The following is an 18,414-nucleotide window of genomic DNA, read 5'->3' as shown; positions in this document are numbered from 1 at the left end:
CGTTTCCCGGGCTTCTCCCTCTAGTACGTGCATCATGACGTCAGAGAACAGCTCCTCCGCATTGGTTGTACACTTTGTATGTCCTTCGCATACGATCAGCCCATTCTTTGATTGGCATCTTATCATCAAATTAATCAAGTTGTTTCCGTATGAACCTTTCTGACAAGCTCAGACTCGGAGCGTTTAGTATCAGCAGGAGAGCGACTGGGACAGGTGCTTCATTGGACCCTGCGGATTGTACCGCACTACCATCCCCTGTTACAATATAATGGCAGGAGTTACTCTCAATAACACCGGCTATATACGCAGGTAGATTTCAACAGAATTAATGGTTATATGCAAGCAAAATACAGTGATTAACCCCTTCTATGCAAAAATCAATAATAAAAAAAGGTTGTGCTAACCGCCTACTCAGAGCAGTTTTCAAAGTGTCTCTTACAGAAGAGGCCTTATCTCCTAACTGGACTTCTATAAGGCTATTTATATATGCGCATATATATTCAGATGTAAAATGCTACCAATACGTGCTGAGACTGAAGTAGAAGGGTCCTTGCTGGGCTAAGTCCCGAATAATCAGAAACGCCATCTTGAAGCTCTTAGGGAATGCCGATCTCTCCAACATAGGGCTTCCGTAAGTCGTTAGAGATGAGCCCTCACGTGGCCAAACCCAAGATACTGTGTACTTAGTTATCCTCACCGAGTTGGCTCAAGTTAAGCCAAAAAAAGTGTCCCAGAGTCACCAATAACCGATCCAGAACCACACCGCCCTATGCAGACTTTCTCCAAGAATCCGCAGCTTCCATCCTGACTCTCCTTCTACTCCTCCCTGCTGCCAAAACCCCCACCCTCCACTGGCCAGATCATGTGCATGGTGCAAATATGAAGGGAGCATGTGCAGCGCTGTCCAACAGGCTTTGGCAGGTGTAGAAAATGTTGCAGAGACAGAAGCTTCATATAGACGGGTTCATAGTATCTGGTGACCACTCGTCACCTCCATCATCAGTATCTGGAGACCACCTGTCACCTCTATCATCAATATCTAGTGAATGCCCAGTCGCCTATATCCTCAGTATCTGGTGACCACCGTCGCCTCCATCCTCAGTATCTGTTGACTGTCCGTTGCCTCCATCCACAGTATTTGGTGACCGCCTGTCTCATCCATCATCTGTATCTGGTGATTTCCCATTTCTTACATCATCAGTATCTGGTGACTGTCTACTCCATCATCAGTATCTGGTGATTTCCCATTACTTACATCCTCAGTATCTGGTGACTGTCCGTTGCCTCCATGCACAGTATTTGGTCACCGCCCGTCTCCTCCATCATCTGTATCTGGTGACTGTCCGTTGCCTCCATGCACAGTATTTGGTGACCGCCCGTGTCCTCCATCATCAGTATCTGGTGATTTCCCGTTGCTTACATCATCAGTATCTGGTGCCTGTCCATCCACAGTATTTGATGACCGCCTGTCTCCTCCATCATCTGTACCTGGTGATTTCCCGTCTCCTCCATCACCTGTATCTGGTGACTGTCTCCTCCATCATCTGTACCTGGTGATTTCCCGTCTCCTCCATTCACAGTATTTGATGACCGCCTGTCTCCTCCATCATCTGTACCTGGTGATTTCCCGTCTCCTCCATCACCTGTATCTGGTGACTGTCTCCTCCATCATCTGTACCTGGTGATTTCCCGTCTCCTCCATCCACAGTATTTGATGACCGCCTGTCTCCTCCATCATCTGTACCTGGTGATTTCCCGTCTCCTCCATCACCTGTATCTGGTGACTGTCTCCTCCATCATCTGTACCTGGTGATTTCCCGTCTCCTCCATCCACAGTATTTGATGACCGCCTGTCTCCTCCATCATCTGTATCTGGTGACTGTCCGTTGCCTCCATGCACAGTATTTGGTGACCGCCCGTGTCCTCCATCATCAGTATCTGGTGATTTCCCGTTGCTTACATCATCAGTATCTGGTGCCTGTCCATCCACAGTATTTGATGACCGCCTGTCTCCTCCATCATCTGTACCTGGTGATTTCCCGTCTCCTCCATCACCTGTATCTGGTGACTGTCTCCTCCATCATCTGTACCTGGTGATTTCCCGTCTCCTCCATTCACAGTATTTGATGACCGCCTGTCTCCTCCATCATCTGTACCTGGTGATTTCCCGTCTCCTCCATCACCTGTATCTGGTGACTGTCTCCTCCATCATCTGTACCTGGTGATTTCCCGTCTCCTCCATCCACAGTATTTGATGACCGCCTGTCTCCTCCATCATCTGTACCTGGTGATTTCCCGTCTCCTCCATCACCTGTATCTGGTGACTGTCTCCTCCATCATCAGTATCTGGTGATTTCCCGTCTCCTCCATCATCAGTATCTGGTGACTGTCTCCTCCATCATCAGTATCTGGTGATTTCCCATTTCTCACATCATCAGTATCTGGTGACTGTCTCCTCCATCATCAGTATCTGAAGACTACTGTCCTGTACCTCCTTCTCAGCACGTGACTTGGGGTTGCGCCTGCAAGGGTTAATCTTTGTCCTCTCTCTCAGTCCAGCATTCAACCTCTGTCCTATGCTGTAATGGGAGCATAAGTCACACCCTGACACAGACATGCACCCACTCATACCCGCTGCCATCACTCACCGAACACACGGGCGATGAGTCCCGGAAATATTACTACTACTGTCTGCCAATTACCAGGGTCACACCCTCTAAGTCTATGGATTCTTTAGAGGATACATGGATCAAAGGTACAGTGCTTACAATAAAAGGTATAAAAATATAGAAATAAAAAGTGACATACAAATATGCAAAACCGTTATAAATATAAAGGGAGAAAACTTCCACGATTATCTAAACTTTGCAGTCCGGCATTCTGCTCCCTGAGGGGGATGAATATGGTCTGGCTCACAGCAGCCCCTCAATCAGTGAACAGCTTTCTATGTGTACAGGCCGAATTTATAGAGTTAACCTGGGGGTCAGATTTCTGGAGCAGCCTCTCAGGTTAATACTCTAATCCTTGGTTTGTGACTGGATCCTGGCTAATTACCAATGAATACATTATTTTTCTTTGAACCTATTTGTGTGACCGTTCTCATAGTAAATAGTGTCATGCTGTGATTGGTGTCTGTTCAAAAGAGTCAGAAGGTGTGAAATGTTTCCACTTGTGTGTGTTCAGGAGATTCCCCCCTGGGGTGAGACTAGGAAGACTGTCTTTTTCTCAGGATAACATAGGTCATGACCTTTGTGAAGAGCGGCAGCCTAGGACAGATGCTAAGTGACTGCTGGTCATACATCCATACATATACGTATTTCACCACAACTACCCATCTCCTCCATCATCCGTATCTGGTGACCGTCTGTTGCCTCCATCATCAGTATCCGGTAACTGCTCGTCACCTCCATCATCAGTATCTGGGGACCGTCCATAATCTCCATCATCAGAATCTGGTGATGACATGTCGCTTCTGTGGGGACAAGGAGAGTCAGGGAGTGCTCTAGTCCGCTTGCACGAGACCGCAGGGATCATCCCACTGAACGCCCGCTCTCCTTTTACTGTGGGCATGATACTACTCAGACAACACAGGGTGAGGGTAACACAGTGTGGCAATAATTTATTGAACCACAAAACAGGCAAATAACACATAGAACAGTCCCAGCAAAATACCAAAGATGGTGCAAATTAGAGTCTCACCCATCTGCTGACTCTCCAGGATTATAGCAGCTGCAACTCCTGGGCTTCCAGGGCCGACTACCCCACCTGTGACACCCACAGAGAGAAGGTAACAACAAGCTTAGGAAGCTGACGGTCACCTCCATCGCATGCTTAGGTGATCGGATGGTCACAACCTTGCTTCTCCAAACATCTCCATGGAGCCAGGTGACTTGAGTCCAAATCATGGCTTCCCCAATCTTAACCATGGTGCTCTGGTGACCGGTGGGTCCAAAACCTGGCTTCCCCAAAACAAATCCATGGTTCAGCAATGGTCAATGGAGCAGATCTGTATTCTTTCAACTGGGGTCGTGGTCCCCTAAGCTGTCATCCTGTAGAATGTCAAATCTGTGTCCTTCATGATGGAGCCATGATGTCGTGGCTGCTGTCCTGTAGAGTGTTCCAGGCTGTGGTTTTGTAAAGTCTCTGGTTCTTTCAGCCGGACAGAAAATCCCTTTTTATACCCACTTCTGTGGCTCAGGTCATCATCCACAGGTTAGGGAGGAGGTGGGATGAGTATAACTCTCTGTTCGTTTGAGTATTTAATCAATTTGCATAATTTTTCCTCCTCTGTTTTGCAATTCAACAAACCCATGGGGTCTCACACAATTGTCAATCAACATATTATTAATCATCGATTGTTCAGTGACCCTGCATCCCTGTTGTAAAAACTCTGCCGGCATCATGGCATGGCCTCTCATCTCACACTATCTTACCCACTGCTCCAGGCCATGATGTGGTTTCTGTTTCTTGCCAGCTCCATGTTCTGCTTTCTGCATGCTTCCTGGCTGTGTGCATAGGGGGGCGGCGCCTGAACTCTCTGGTTCTTATAGGAATCAGGTGCATCTGCCTAATCTGTTCCTGACCAATTGCCAGGAGGCCTCCAGTATTTAGTGCAGCTCCACCCAGTGGACTGGGCCTGTGCAATGTGCTTGCTCAGTTTGTATTTAGCTTCTGAGTTTGCCAGGCCTTGCTCTGTGTTACTCCCTCTCTGGAGGCTTTTCTCTGTCTTATTGCCTTGATCTTGTTTTCCGCCCTTCAGGAGGCAGAATATCCTGGTCCCTGTGTCTTTGTTCATGTTTCTTGTCTTGTTCCATTTCCTTGTCTGAACTTAGTCTTATCTTGGTCTCCTTGTCTGTGGCTTCCTTCCCTGCTGTGTCTTTCCTTGTCTTCTCAGTCTGCTTACAATCCTCACTCTTGCGGCTCTGCCTGCTCTGTACCTTTGTGGCTTTACCTCTGCTCCGCACTCCTGCGGTTCTGCTCCTTTCTACTCTGCTTAGCTTCTGCTGCTGCAGTAATCTCTTGCTGCAGCTCCTCTCCATATTCCTTGCGGTTCTGCTCTGCTTAGCTTTTATTGCTGCGCTATCTCTTGCTGCTCTACCGCTCCTAACCGCAGCCTTGCAGTTCTCTTCCTGTGTGAACAGGTCCCAACCTGTTCCTTCATTCTCCTTTCCTTCCGGCTTGTTTCCTTTCCTGCATCTCCAGTGTGAACAGGTCCCTACCTGTTCCTCCATACTTCTTATCCGTTCCTGCACCTCCTGTGTGAACAGGTCCCTACCTGTTCCTTCATACACCACATCAACCAGTCCTGTGTTCTCTGCCGTGTCTCTGCCAGCCCTGTCTCAGCCGTGCCAGCCTTCTCATCTGAGTTTCAGCCGTGCTCTTCTGCCAGTCCTGCCTGATGCCCGCACCTGTCCTAGCGTTCCTGTTCTCCAAGTGGGATCAGCAGCCACAGCCAGACACCACCCTGGAGTAGCACCTGGCAGCTGCCTGCCGCACAAGTCTGACCTCCCATCAGAGGCTCCAGTCAAAACCCAGGCAGCTGTCATAGTCACGCCCCTTCCAGGGTAGTCTGGATTGTGGCACAGTGGGGCCACAAACCCCCCGAGCTCACGCCCACCAGTCAGGGCGTGAGCGTGACACCTGTCTTGCAAAGATAGCAGATAATAAGCTGCAGGAGCTGATATTAGAGACAAACTGCAGCAATTCAGAAATATCAAGAATCAAAGTTAAAACTCATATAACAATCTATAGTTCTTGACTAACTGAAAATAGATGTGTGGATAATTAAGATTGAATGCTGTGTCGTCACAGCCTGCATTATCCTTATGAGTTTGACTGCCTTTCACCTCCATCATCAGCATCTGGCGACCTCTAGATCCTTCTCCTGGTCCTTGGCTTGACCTGGGTAACTCCTCACATAATTGACGAAAATCGATTATTTATTGCATCGCAACATGGCGTCATCTGCATCTCGTGGTTCCTGGATTAAATCTGATGGCGTGTCTGTGGCCTGGTATTCTATCCATCAACGTTGGCACAGCTCCTGTAGTTGCCATTTCTTGTTGCGGCTATACGTCCACTCTGGTCCTTTTCCCAAGGCAGAGCTGATGGGGTTGGACATAGTGGCATCCGAAACCTGCCGCACATGCTGCATCTATCGTTTACTGGGTCTGTCTATATGGCTTCCTGGTTGTGGAGCCCTTGGACAGAGTCTACGAACACCTGTTCCCTGCAGCTCCTGTGGATCGGCTGGGCTGAGTAGTATCACACCGCTGCCACCAATTGTGGATACTGCATGGACCAGGGCTTATCCAACCGAACGCCCGCTTTCCTTTTACCATGGGTGTAATACTACTCAGACAACACAGGATAAGGGTAACACAGTGTGGCAATATTTTATTAAACCACAAAACAAGCAAATAACACATTGAACAGTCCGAGCAAATGTCCAAGATGGTGCAGAATTTCAGGGTCTCACCCTTCCGCAGACTCACTAAGATTATAGCAGCTGCGACTCCGGGGCTTCCAGGGTTGACTATCCCCACCTGTGACACCCATAGAGAGTAGGTAATTGCAAGATTAGGAAGCTGATGTTCCTTTGATGTATATGACTAGGTAACCGGAGAGTCACAACCTGCCTTCTCTGAATGCTTCCGTGGAGCCAGGTGATCTGTTGGTCCCAATCTTGGCTTCCCCAAACATTTCCGTGGGCCTCAGGTGACTGGTGGGTCAAAATCCTGGCTTCCCTAAATGTAAATGTGCAGCAGATCTGTATTCTTTCAGCCGGGGCCGTGGTCCTCTAAGCTGGAATCTTGTAGAATGTCAAATCTGTGTCCCTCATGATGGAACCATGATGTCCTGTAGAGTGTTCCAGGCTGTGGTTTTGTAAAGAGTCTCTGGTTCTTTCAGGACATAAAATCCATTTTATACCCACTTCTGTGGCTCAGGTCATCATCCACAGGTCAGGGGGAGGTTTGATGAGTTTAACTCTAATTGTTTGAGAATTTAATCAATTTGCATAGTTTTTTCTCCCTTGTTTTGCAAGTCAACAAGCCACAGGGTCCCACAAAATGGGCAATCAACATATTATCAAACATCGATTGTTCAATGACCCTGCATCCCTGTCTTGCAAAGATAGCAGACAATAAGCTGAAGGATTTGATATAAGAGGCAAACAGCAGACATTCAAAAATATCAAGAATCAACGTTTGAGACTCATATATGACACCAGTGTACAGGTCTTGACCAACTGAAAATAGACGTTTGGATATTTAAGATTAAATGCTGTGTTGTCACAGCCTCGATCATGAGTATCTGGTGACCGCCTGTCGCCTCCCTCATCAGTATCTAGTGACCGCTCATCACCTCCATCATCTGTAACTGGTGACTTCGCGCCTCCATTATCATTATCTGGTGACCATCCGTTGCCTCCATCATTAGTATCTGGTGACCGTACGTTGCCTCCATCAGTATCTGGTGACCACACGTCGCCTCAATCATTAGTATCTAGTGACTGCCCGTCGCCTCCATCATCAGTATCTAGTGAGCTCTCATCGCCTCCATCGTCAATATCTGGTGACCACACATCACCTCCATCATCGGTATCTGGTGACCGCCCGTCACCTCCATCATCAGTATCTGGTGACCGCCTGTTTCCTCCATCATCAGTATCTGGTGACAGCCCGTCAGCTCCATCATCAGTATCTGGTGACTGCCTGTTTCCTCCATCATCAGTATCTGGTGACCGCCTGTTTCCTCCATCATCAGTATCTGGTGACCGCCTGTTTCCTCCATCATCAGTATCTGGTGACTGCCTGTTTCCTCCATCATCAGTATCTGGTGACCGCCTGTTTCCTCCATCATCAGTATCTGGTGACTGCCTGTTTCCTCCATCAGTATCTGGTGACCGCCTGTTTCCTCCATCATCAGTATCTGGTGACCGCCTGTTTCCTCCATCATCAGTATCTGGTGACCGCCTGTTTCCTCCATCATCAGTATCTGGTGACCTGTCATCGCCTCCATCATCAGTATCTAGTGATCTCTCATCGCCTCCATCATCAGTATCTGGTGACTGCCTGTTTCCTCCATCATCAGTATCTGGTGACTGCCTGTTTCCTCCATCATCAGTATCTGGTGACCGCCTGTCACCTCCATCATCAGTATCTGGTGACCGCCTGTTTCCTCCATCATCAGTATCTGGTGACCGCCTGTTTCCTCCATCATCAGTATCTGGTGACCGCCTGTTTCCTCCATCATCAGTATCTGGTGACAGCCCGTCAGCTCCATCATCAGTATCTGGTGACTGCCTGTTTCCTCCATCATCAGTATCTGGTGACTGCCTGTTTCCTCCATCATCAGTATCTGGTGACCGCCTGTCACCTCCATCATCAGTATCTGGTGACCGCCTGTTTCCTCCATCATCAGTATCTGGTGACCGCCTGTTTCCTCCATCATCAGTATCTGGTGACCGCCTGTTTCCTCCATCATCAGTATCTGGTGACAGCCCGTCAGCTCCATCATCAGTATCTGGTGACTGCCTGTTTCCTCCATCATCAGTATCTGGTGACCGCCTGTTTCCTCCATCATCAGTATCTGGTGACCGCCCGTCACCTCCATCATCAGTATCTGGTGACTGCCTGTTTCCTCCATCATCAGTATCTGGTGACCGCCTGTTTCCTCCATCATCAGTATCTGGTGACCGCCTGTTTCCTCCATCATCAGTATCTGGTGACCGCCTGTTTCCTCCATCATCAGTATCTGGTGACCGCCTGTTTCCTCCATCATCAGTATCTGGTGACCTGTCATCGCCTCCATCATCAGTATCTAGTGATCTCTCATCGCCTCCATCATCAGTATCTGGTGACTGCCTGTTTCCTCCATCATCAGTATCTGGTGACCGCCTGTCACCTCCATCATCAGTATCTGGTGACCGCCTGTTTCCTCCATCATCAGTATCTAGTGACCTGTCATCGCCTCCATCATCAGTATCTAGTGATCTCTCATCGCCTCCATCGTCAATATCTGGTGACCGCCCATTGCCTCCTCAACTCTTTGCGTCACTTGTACACAGGTTATGGAGGATCTCGGCAGTAGGTTGTGCCAAACATCTTGGAAGACTGAGCCCAGATCTCCTGTGTATGAAGCTTGTGCGGATCCTTCTGTCTCTTCCTGTGATCCCAGAAATCCTGGCAGAAACGTTCTCATCATGTAATACCATGAGGAGCTGTCTGATCGTCCCCAGTTATAATCTGCAGCCAGACAGCAAACCCCAACATCTAGCCAATGTCATTAAGAACGAGGATTCCTGGGGGTGATGATCCGACCCCACAGAGCCGTAATCTCATATCATCCTGTCTGTCTGGGATCACATGAAGAGACAGAAGGATCCGCACAAGCCTCATAAAAAGCAGGTCTGGGCTCAGGTCTCCAAGATGTTTGAAACAATCTCTTGCCGAGTTTCTTTGGCACCGACGGTATGTATGTGTGTAGGATACATGTACTGATGGTATGTATGGAGGGTGCATGTACTGATGGTTTGTTTGTATGAAGGATAAGGATGCATGTACTGGTGGTTTCTATGAAGGATGCATGTATTGTTGGTATGTATGTGTGTAGGAGGTATGTGCTGACAGTATGTATGGAGGGTGCATGCAGTTACTATTGGTATGTATGGGTGGTGCATGTACTGATGGTTTGTTTGTATGAAGGATACATGTATTTTCGGTATGTATGTGTGAAGGATGCATGTACTGATGGTATGTATGGAGGGTGCATGCAGTTACAGTCGGTATGTATGGGTGGTGCATGTACTGATGGTTTGTTTGTATGAAGGATACATGTACTGACGGTATGTATCTGTGAACGATGCATGCACTGACGGTATGCGTATGTGAAGGAGGTATGTGCTGACAGTATGTATGGAGGGTGCATGTACTGATGGTTTGTTTGTATGAAGGATACATGTATTGTTGGTATGTATGTGTGTAGGATACATGCACTGACCGTATGTATGTTTGAGGGGTCTGACGAGACAGCGGTACTCTGGCCTGGTGCACGTGTGAATCATTCTTAATTATGCCAGATTTATTGTTCCTATGTTCAGTAGATCATTACACATGAGCCATTGTTCATATGAGCCTTTATGTTGATTATTATTGTATGTTAATTTGTGTAATGCCTGCTTATTACCTACTGCATCAGCCCCTGCGGTGTGCTAGTCTGCACACTTTGAGACTCTAAAGGATCAGCCCAAGGAACCATTGCTCCAACTGGTGAAATACAGATCTGCTCCTCTGCTCATCACTGAACCCACAAAGACATTTGGAGGACCCAGGTTGGAACAATCGGGTCACCTGGCCACATACTGTACTGTACCTCAGTGTGCTTGGTCCGCCTCCTAAGCTTGCCACGATCTCCTCTGTGGGTGTCTGCAGGGTGCTACTGGTTGGGGTATTTGGCCTTGGATGCACTGGAGTGGCAGAAGTTCTAACGCCCATTGATCCAGCGTAATGGGGAGACCGACATATGCCCCATCTTGTGTACTAGATAGCACTGCACTATGTGTTGTTGCAGGCTGGAGCTGGATGCACGCGCTACGGTCGTCTATGCCCCATCTTGTGTACTAGTTAGCACTGCACTATGTGTTGTTGCAGGCTGGAGCTGGATGCACGCGCTACGGTCGTCTGGAGGAGCATGAACTGTGATTACAGACTGCACCAGCAGGAGATACAAAAGCTGTGGGTCAACCAAAAGTTGGGGGACAATGGGTATCGCCTGGTACGGGGCAGTGGAATTATCTGACCCAGGAGGGGATCTTGTGGACTGGGGGCAATAGATTTTGGCCATATGTTGTAAGACCATTGACATAAGGAAAAAAAACAGTTGCATCGTTAACCTGCCCAGGCGATTATTAACACCCACAGCCTCAGATCCTCACAGAGGGGGTGCGTGCACTGACGATATCTACAGCGGGGAAATAAGTATTTGATACTCTGCCGATTCTGCACGTTTTCCGCCTACACAGCATGGGGAGGTCTGTAATTGTTATAGTCGGTGCACTTCACCTGTGAGAGACGGAACGTAAAGATGAAATCCAGAAAATCACATTGGAGGATTGTTACATAATTAATTTACATTTTATTACATGAAATAAGTATTTGATACAATAGAAAAACAGAACTTAATATTGGTGCAAAAACCTTTGTGTGGAGGGTGCGTGTACTGACGGTGTGTGTGTGTGGAGGGTGCATGTCCTGACGGTGTGTGTGGAGGGTGCATGTCCTGACGGTGTGTGTGGAGGGTGTGTGTGTGTGTGTGTGTGTGTGTGTGTGGGGTGCGTGTCCTGACAGTGTGTGTGGAGGAGGGTGCATGTCCTGACGGTGTGTGTGGAGGGTGTGTGTGTGTGTGTGTGTGTGTGTGTGGAAGGTGCGTGTCCTGACAGTGTGTGTGTGGAGGGTGCATGTCCTGACGGTGTGTGTGGAGGGTGTGTGTGTGTGTGTGTGTGTGTGGTGCGTGTCCTGACGGTGTGTGTGGAGGGTGCATGTCCTGACGGTGTGTGTGGAGGGTGCGTGTACTGACGGTGTGTGTGGAGGGTGCGTGTACTGACTGTGCGTGTGTGGAGGGTGCGTGTCCTGATGGTGTGTGTGGAGGGTGTGTGTGTGTGTGTGTGTGTGTGTGTGTGGGGTGCGTGTCCTGACAGTGTGTGTGGAGGAGGGTGCGTGTCCTGATGGTGTGTGTGTGTGGAGGGTGCGTGTCCTGACAGTGTGTGTGTGTGTGTGTGTGTGTGGAGGGTGCGTGTTCTGACAGTGTGTGTGGAGGAGGGTGCATGTACTGACGGTGTGTGTGTGTGTGTGTGTGTGTGTGTGTGTGTGTGTGTGTGGAGGGTGCGTGTCCTGACGGGGTGTGTGTGTGTGTGTGGAGGGTGCGTGTCCTGATGGTGTGTGTGTGGAGGGTGCGTGTCCTGACAGTGTGTGTGTGTGTGTGTGTGGAGGGTGCATGTACTGACTATGTGTGTGGAGGGTGCGTGTACTGACTGTGTGTGGAGGGTGCGTGTACTGACTGTGTGTGGAGGGTGCGTGTACTGACTGTGTGTGTGGAGGGTGCGTGTACTGACTGTGTGTGTGGAGGGTGCGTGTACTGACTGTGTGTGTGGAGGGTGCGTGTACTGACGGGGTGTGTGTGGAGGGTGCGTGTCCTGACGGGGTGTGTGTGTACTGACAGGGTGTGTGGAGGGTGCGTGTACTGACAGTGTGTGGAGGGTGTGTGTACTGACAGTGTGTGTGTGTGGAGGGTGCGTGTTCTGACAGTGTGTGTGGAGGAGGGTGCATGTACTGACGGTGTGTGTGTGTGTGTGTGTGTGTGTGTGTGTGTGTGTGTGTGTGTGGAGGGTGCGTGTCCTGACGGGGTGTGTGTGTGTGTGTGTGTGGAGGGTGCGTGTCCTGATGGTGTGTGTGTGGAGGGTGCGTGTCCTGACAGTGTGTGTGTGTGTGTGTGTGTGTGTGTGTGTGTGTGTGGAGGGTGCATGTACTGACTGTGTGTGTGGAGGGTGCGTGTACTGACTGTGTGTGGAGGGTGCGTGTACTGACTGTGTGTGTGGAGGGTGCGTGTACTGACTGTGTGTGTGGAGGGTGCGTGTCCTGACGGGGTGTGCGTGGAGGGTGCGTGTCCTGACGGGGTGTGTGTGTACTGACAGGGTGTGTGGAGGGTGCGTGTACTGACAGTGTGTGGAGGGTGTGTGTACTGACAGTGTGTGGAGTGTGCGTGTACAGACTGTGTGTGAAGGGTGCGTGTACGGACTGTGTGTGTGAAGGGTGCGTGTACGGACTGTGTGTGTGGAGGGTGCGTGTACAGACTGTGTGTGGAGGGTGCGTGGACAGACGGTGTGTGTGTGTGTGGAGGGTGCGTGTACAGACTGTGTGTGTGGAGGGTGCGTGTATGATGAATATCTCATACCCCGATGACCCCCCACCAGGCTACTTTAATTATGGTTTTGCTCATCCCTTTAAGCAGGCATTCATTACTGGACCTGACCTTTACCCTGTAGCGCCCCCACCTCCACTGTGATTGGCTGCTGACTGAGCGCAGAGCCATGAGTGCGGTCCCTATGAGGACACAGAATGATCTGCTATTGATTGCCCCCGGTCCTGGGTGGCTGCCGGGACCTCCTGTCTGGTTACGGTCGTCACCATCTCCACTTGTTTATCCCAGAGGCAGAGTGTCAGGGGAGGCGCCGGCTGTCAGGTAATGAGACCTTGTAGAGCGGCTGCCCCCCCGCCCTGATGACAGCCGCTCCCCTGGGACCACCCATGTACAGAGCGTCTCCCGCAGAGGCCCGAGAGAAGTCATGCCGCGTAAAAGGCCTAATTGTGTCCTATTGTGTAACCGTGCGGAGACTCCACCATGGACCGCGCTAATATCAGGACTATTATCAGAACTAATATCAGGACCATTATCAGGACCATTATCAGGACTATTTTCAGGACTATTTTCAGGACTGATATCAGTACTATTATCGGGACTGTTATCGGGACTATTAGGGTATGTGTCCACGTTCAGGATTGCATCAGGATTTGGTCAGGATTTTTCATCAGTATTTGTAGCCAAAACCAGGAGTGGAACAATTAGAGGAAAAGTATAATAGAAACATCTGCACCACTTCTGCATTTATCACCCACTCCTGGTTTTGGCTTACAAATACTGAGGTAAAATCCTGACCAAATCCTGATGGAATCCTGAACGTGGACACATACCCTTATCGGGACTATTATCAGGACTGGTGTCAGGACTAATATCAGGACTAAGGTACTGTTGCCGGGACTGTTAGGACTATTATCAGGACTGTTAGGACTAATATCAGGACTAATATCAGTACTGTCAGGACTATTATCAGGACTATTATCAGTACTGTTATCAGGACTAATATCAGTACTGTTAAAACTAATATCAGGACTGTTAGGACTATTATCAGGACTATTATCAGTACTGTTAGGACTATTTTCAGGACTGTTATCGGGACTGTTATCAGGACTATTATCGGGACTGTTATTGGGACTATTATCAGGACTATTATCAGGACTATTATCAGTACTGTTATCAGGACTGTTATCAGTACTGTCAGGACTAATATCAGTACAAATATCAGGACTAAGGTTGTCGGGACTGTTATCAGGACTGTTACGGCTGTTATCAGGACTGTTATCAGGACTGTTATCAGGACTGTTATCAGGACTGTTATCAGGACTGCTAGGACTATTATCAGGACTAATATCAGGACAAAGGTACTGTTATCGGTACTGTTATCGGTACTGTTAGGGCTGTTATCAGTACTGTTATCGGGACTATTATCAGGACTATTATCAGGACTGTTATCAGGACTGTTATCGGGACTAATATCAGGACTAAGGTACTGTTATCGGTACTGTTATCAGGACTGTTAGGGCTGTTATCAGTACTGTTATCGGGACTATTATCAGGACTATTATGAGGACTAATAGGACTAATATCAGGACGAATATCAGGACTAATATCAGTACTGTCAGGACTGTTATCAGGACTGTTATCAGGACTGTTATCACTTATCAGGACGAATATCAGGACTAATATCAGAACTGTAACTGTTATCAGGACTGTTATCAGGACTTATCAGGACAAATATCAGGACTAATATCCGTACTGTTAGGTCTATTATCAGGACTAATATCAGTACTGTTAGTCCTGATATTAGTCCTGATAATAGTCCTAACAGTACTGATATTAGTCCTGATAAGTCATATTAGTCCTGATATTAGTCCTGATAATAGTCCTAATATGACTGTTATCAGGACTAATATCAGTACTGTTAGGACTATTTTCAGGACTGTTTTTGGGACTGTTAGGGCTGTTATCGGGACTGTTATCAACAGTCCTGATAACAGTCCCGATAACAGTACCTTAGTCCTGATATTAGTCCTGATAATAGTCCTGATAACAGTCCTATCAGGACTGATATCAGGACTAAGGGTACCGTCACACATTGAAATTTCCATCGCTACGACGTTACGATTCCTGACGTTCTAGCGATATCGTTACGATATCGCAGTGTCTGACACGCTACTGCGATCAGACACCCTGCTGAGAATCGTACGTCGTAGCAGATCGTTTGGAACTTTCTTTCGTCGCTTGATCACCCGCTGACATCGCTGGATCGTTGTGTGTGACAGCGATCCAGCGATGTCTTCGCTTGTAACCAAGGTAAACATTGGGTAACTAAGCACAGGGCCGCGCTTAGTAACCCGATGTTTACCCTGGTTACAAGCGTAAACATAAAAAAACAAACCGTACATGCTCACCCGTCGGTGTCCTTCAGGTCCCTTGCCGTCTGCTTCCTGCTCTGAGTGCCGGCCGGAAAGTGAGAGCAGAGCGCAGCACCGCTGTGATCTGCTCTCACTGTACGGCTGCACTCAGAGCAGGAAGCAGACAGCAAGGGACCTGAAGGACACCGACGGGTGAGCATGTACGGTTTGTTTTTTTATGTTTACGCTTGTAACCAGGGTAAACATTGGGTTACTAAGCGCGGCCCTGTGCTTAGTTACCCAATGTTTACCTTGGTTACAAGCGAAGACATCGCTGGATCGCTGTCACACACAACGATCCAGCGATGTCAGCGGGTGATCAAGCGACGAAAGAAAGTTCCAAACGATCTGCTACGACATACGATTCTCAGCAGGGTGTCTGATCGCAGTAGCGTGTCAGACACTGCGATATCGTAACGATATCGCTAGAACGTCAGGAATCGTAACGTCGTAGCGATGGAAATTTCAATGTGTGACGGTACCCTTAGTCCTGATATCAGTCCTGATAGGACTGTTATCAGGACTATTATCAGGACTAATATCAGGACTAAGGTACTGTTATCGGGACTGTTATCAGGACTGTTGATAACAGTCCCGATAACAGCCCTAACAGTCCCAAAAACAGTCCTGAAAATAGTCCTAACAGTACTGATATTAGTCCTGATAACAGTCATATTAGGACTATTATCAGGACTAATATCAGGACTAATATGACTTATCAGGACTAATATCAGTACTGTTAGGACTGTTATCGGGACTGTTATCAGGACTGTTATCAGGACTGTTATCAGGACTAATAATGTGAAGATCTGAAGTTGTTGGTTGCAATAATCACCTGGGAAGGTTAATGATGCAGCTCGCTTTATTCCTTAAATCCATGGTCATATAGCAACTCCAGGTAAAAATACATTGCCCCCAGGCCACAAGTTCCAAACCCAGGATCTATAGTCCCACTGACCGTCTTTTGGTATCTTCCACAGCTATAGTTTGTAGTCACCGCCTACGTATATCACGACCATAGCATGTGTATATCCCTACAGCAGCAACAACAGTCCTGAAGATGGTTCCTCACATCCAGATGATGCATATCGCAGCTGTGGCATCTCCAATATTGGCCATCCATACAGGGGCCCCAGGGTCTCACGGAAAGATCCTCGCCCCTCAGTGTCACTGCACCATCTCCCTCACTAAACGTGGCTTATTGATCTCCCTCCCTGGGATCAGCCCCCTGAATGTGCAGAAGTGTTCACACCCTCCCCCCAAAAGAAACTGTACGTTGGTGGAGGTATATTCTTCAGGCCGACCCATCACCTGGGACTGATGTGAGACCTCCTGTGGTGAGGGCTCTCCTGGGTCTACTATTCCCATCCACACACTGGGCCCAGGCTGGTAGAACAATGGAATGATGGAGTTCCTTGATTACTAATCTTGGGTCAGGCCCTGTGTATACATGAGATCTATCCTGCTCCTCTTCCTCTGATTACTGTCCCTGAATGTGACATTGATTCCTGAGGATGAACTGAGGAGCAAGAAGATAGAACACAACAATAAGATTGATGTAACCCGATCTCCGTTCTGGACAAAGTCTACCTCCCGTAGAGCCGTGGTCTCCGCTCTACCTCCATTCGTCCTATAGTCTTTAGTAAGCGGCCAGATCCTCACAGTCCTCCTCAGCACGGACACGAACGTAAGAAGTTTCACCTTCATGAGAACAAATCTTTGTATCATCCAGTGTCCGCATATTCCATGTCGTCCTTGTGAATAAACTCCACAGTCCCCATTCCACCCTGGTGTACATAGTAGACCTCCCCAGCTTGTCTCATATGATCTTTCAGATCCTGACAACTCCCCGATGGGGGGAAGCCCTGAGACAAGGACTCTATTCGGTTAGCTGGGACAGGGGTCTGTTTCTCCGCGGGGTCCTCCATATCCTCCCTGTGATCCACGGATGGACATGGGAAACTCCACACAGACCCTATGGGAACCCAACTTGTATCCATTGCGTCCAACCCCAGAGCGCTGACCCCCAGCTATGGAGATGGTCACTTGGTGGCCTGGTAAATAGTGTTCTGGGGGGACAGCATTTGGGCTGACCAGGGTGATGGTAGACCCAGTGTCCCGAAGTCCCTGGGCCTCCTCCCTAATGTCATTTACCTCCTACAGGTCATATTCCCTCATGGTAACAATCATTACATTTTGTGCATTACTCACCACTGGCCGGGGCTAGTCGGCATGTTGAGATTGCTACGTTCTCTCTTCGATCCTTGGCTTTGGGTTACGACATTGGCCCAGTGGCCACCAACCCTGCTCCTAGGTTGTTTCCCAGCAACACATCTACTGGTAGGTGCCGCACCACGCCTACATCCACCATTCCACCACTGTGACCCCAGTCTAAATGTAGTCGGGCCCTCCGAATGTTCAGAGATTCTCCTCCAGCTACGCTGATATCCGGCTGCCGGGAACAACACACTGGTCCGGTACTAGATGTTCTTCGATCAATGTAACAGAGGCCCCGGAGTCACGGAGTCCCGCAGCCTCCACACCCTGTACTCAGAGCGGCTGCAGATGCTGGTTCACGTCACTGAGGTGTCCCATCTAGTCCTCGTACCACATATGCCTCTTCCAGTCGGGGTAGTGGGATCCTCTCTCAGGACTGTTATCAGGACTTTCATTATTACTAGTATCAAGGCTATTTTCAAGACTGTTAGGACTACTATCAGGACTATTGTAAGGACCATTATTAGGACTACAATCAGGACTACTATCGGGACCATTGTAAGGACCATTATTAGGACTACAATCAGGACTACCATCAGGACTTCGTAAGGACCATCATTAGGACTACTATCAGGACTATTGTAAGGACCATTATTAGGACTACAATCAGGACTACTATCAGGACTTCGTAAGGACCATTATTAGGACTACTATCAGGACTATTGTACGGACCATTACTAGGACTACAATCAGGACTACGATCAGGACTTCGTAAGGACCATCATTAGGACTACTATCAGGACTATTGTAAGGACCATTATTAGGACTACAATCAGGACTACTATCAGGACTATTGTAAGGACCATTA

The 18,414-nt window shown here is 48.5% G+C and overlaps 1 protein-coding gene across 1 annotated transcript in view; it reads left to right on the top strand.

The window, feature by feature from the left end:
- The window catches only part of LOC143793453 (transcription factor COE3-like), a 224,458-nt gene that overhangs the window by 54,022 nt on the left and 152,022 nt on the right, over positions 1-18,414 (top strand). The gene's annotated exons all lie outside the window — the stretch shown is intronic.

This window comes from Ranitomeya variabilis, chromosome 1, assembly GCF_051348905.1.
Source record: "Ranitomeya variabilis isolate aRanVar5 chromosome 1, aRanVar5.hap1, whole genome shotgun sequence".
NCBI lineage: Eukaryota > Metazoa > Chordata > Amphibia > Anura > Dendrobatidae > Ranitomeya > Ranitomeya variabilis.
Note: the sequence above shows the minus strand (reverse complement) of the source record. Positions and strands in the feature narration are given on the sequence as shown.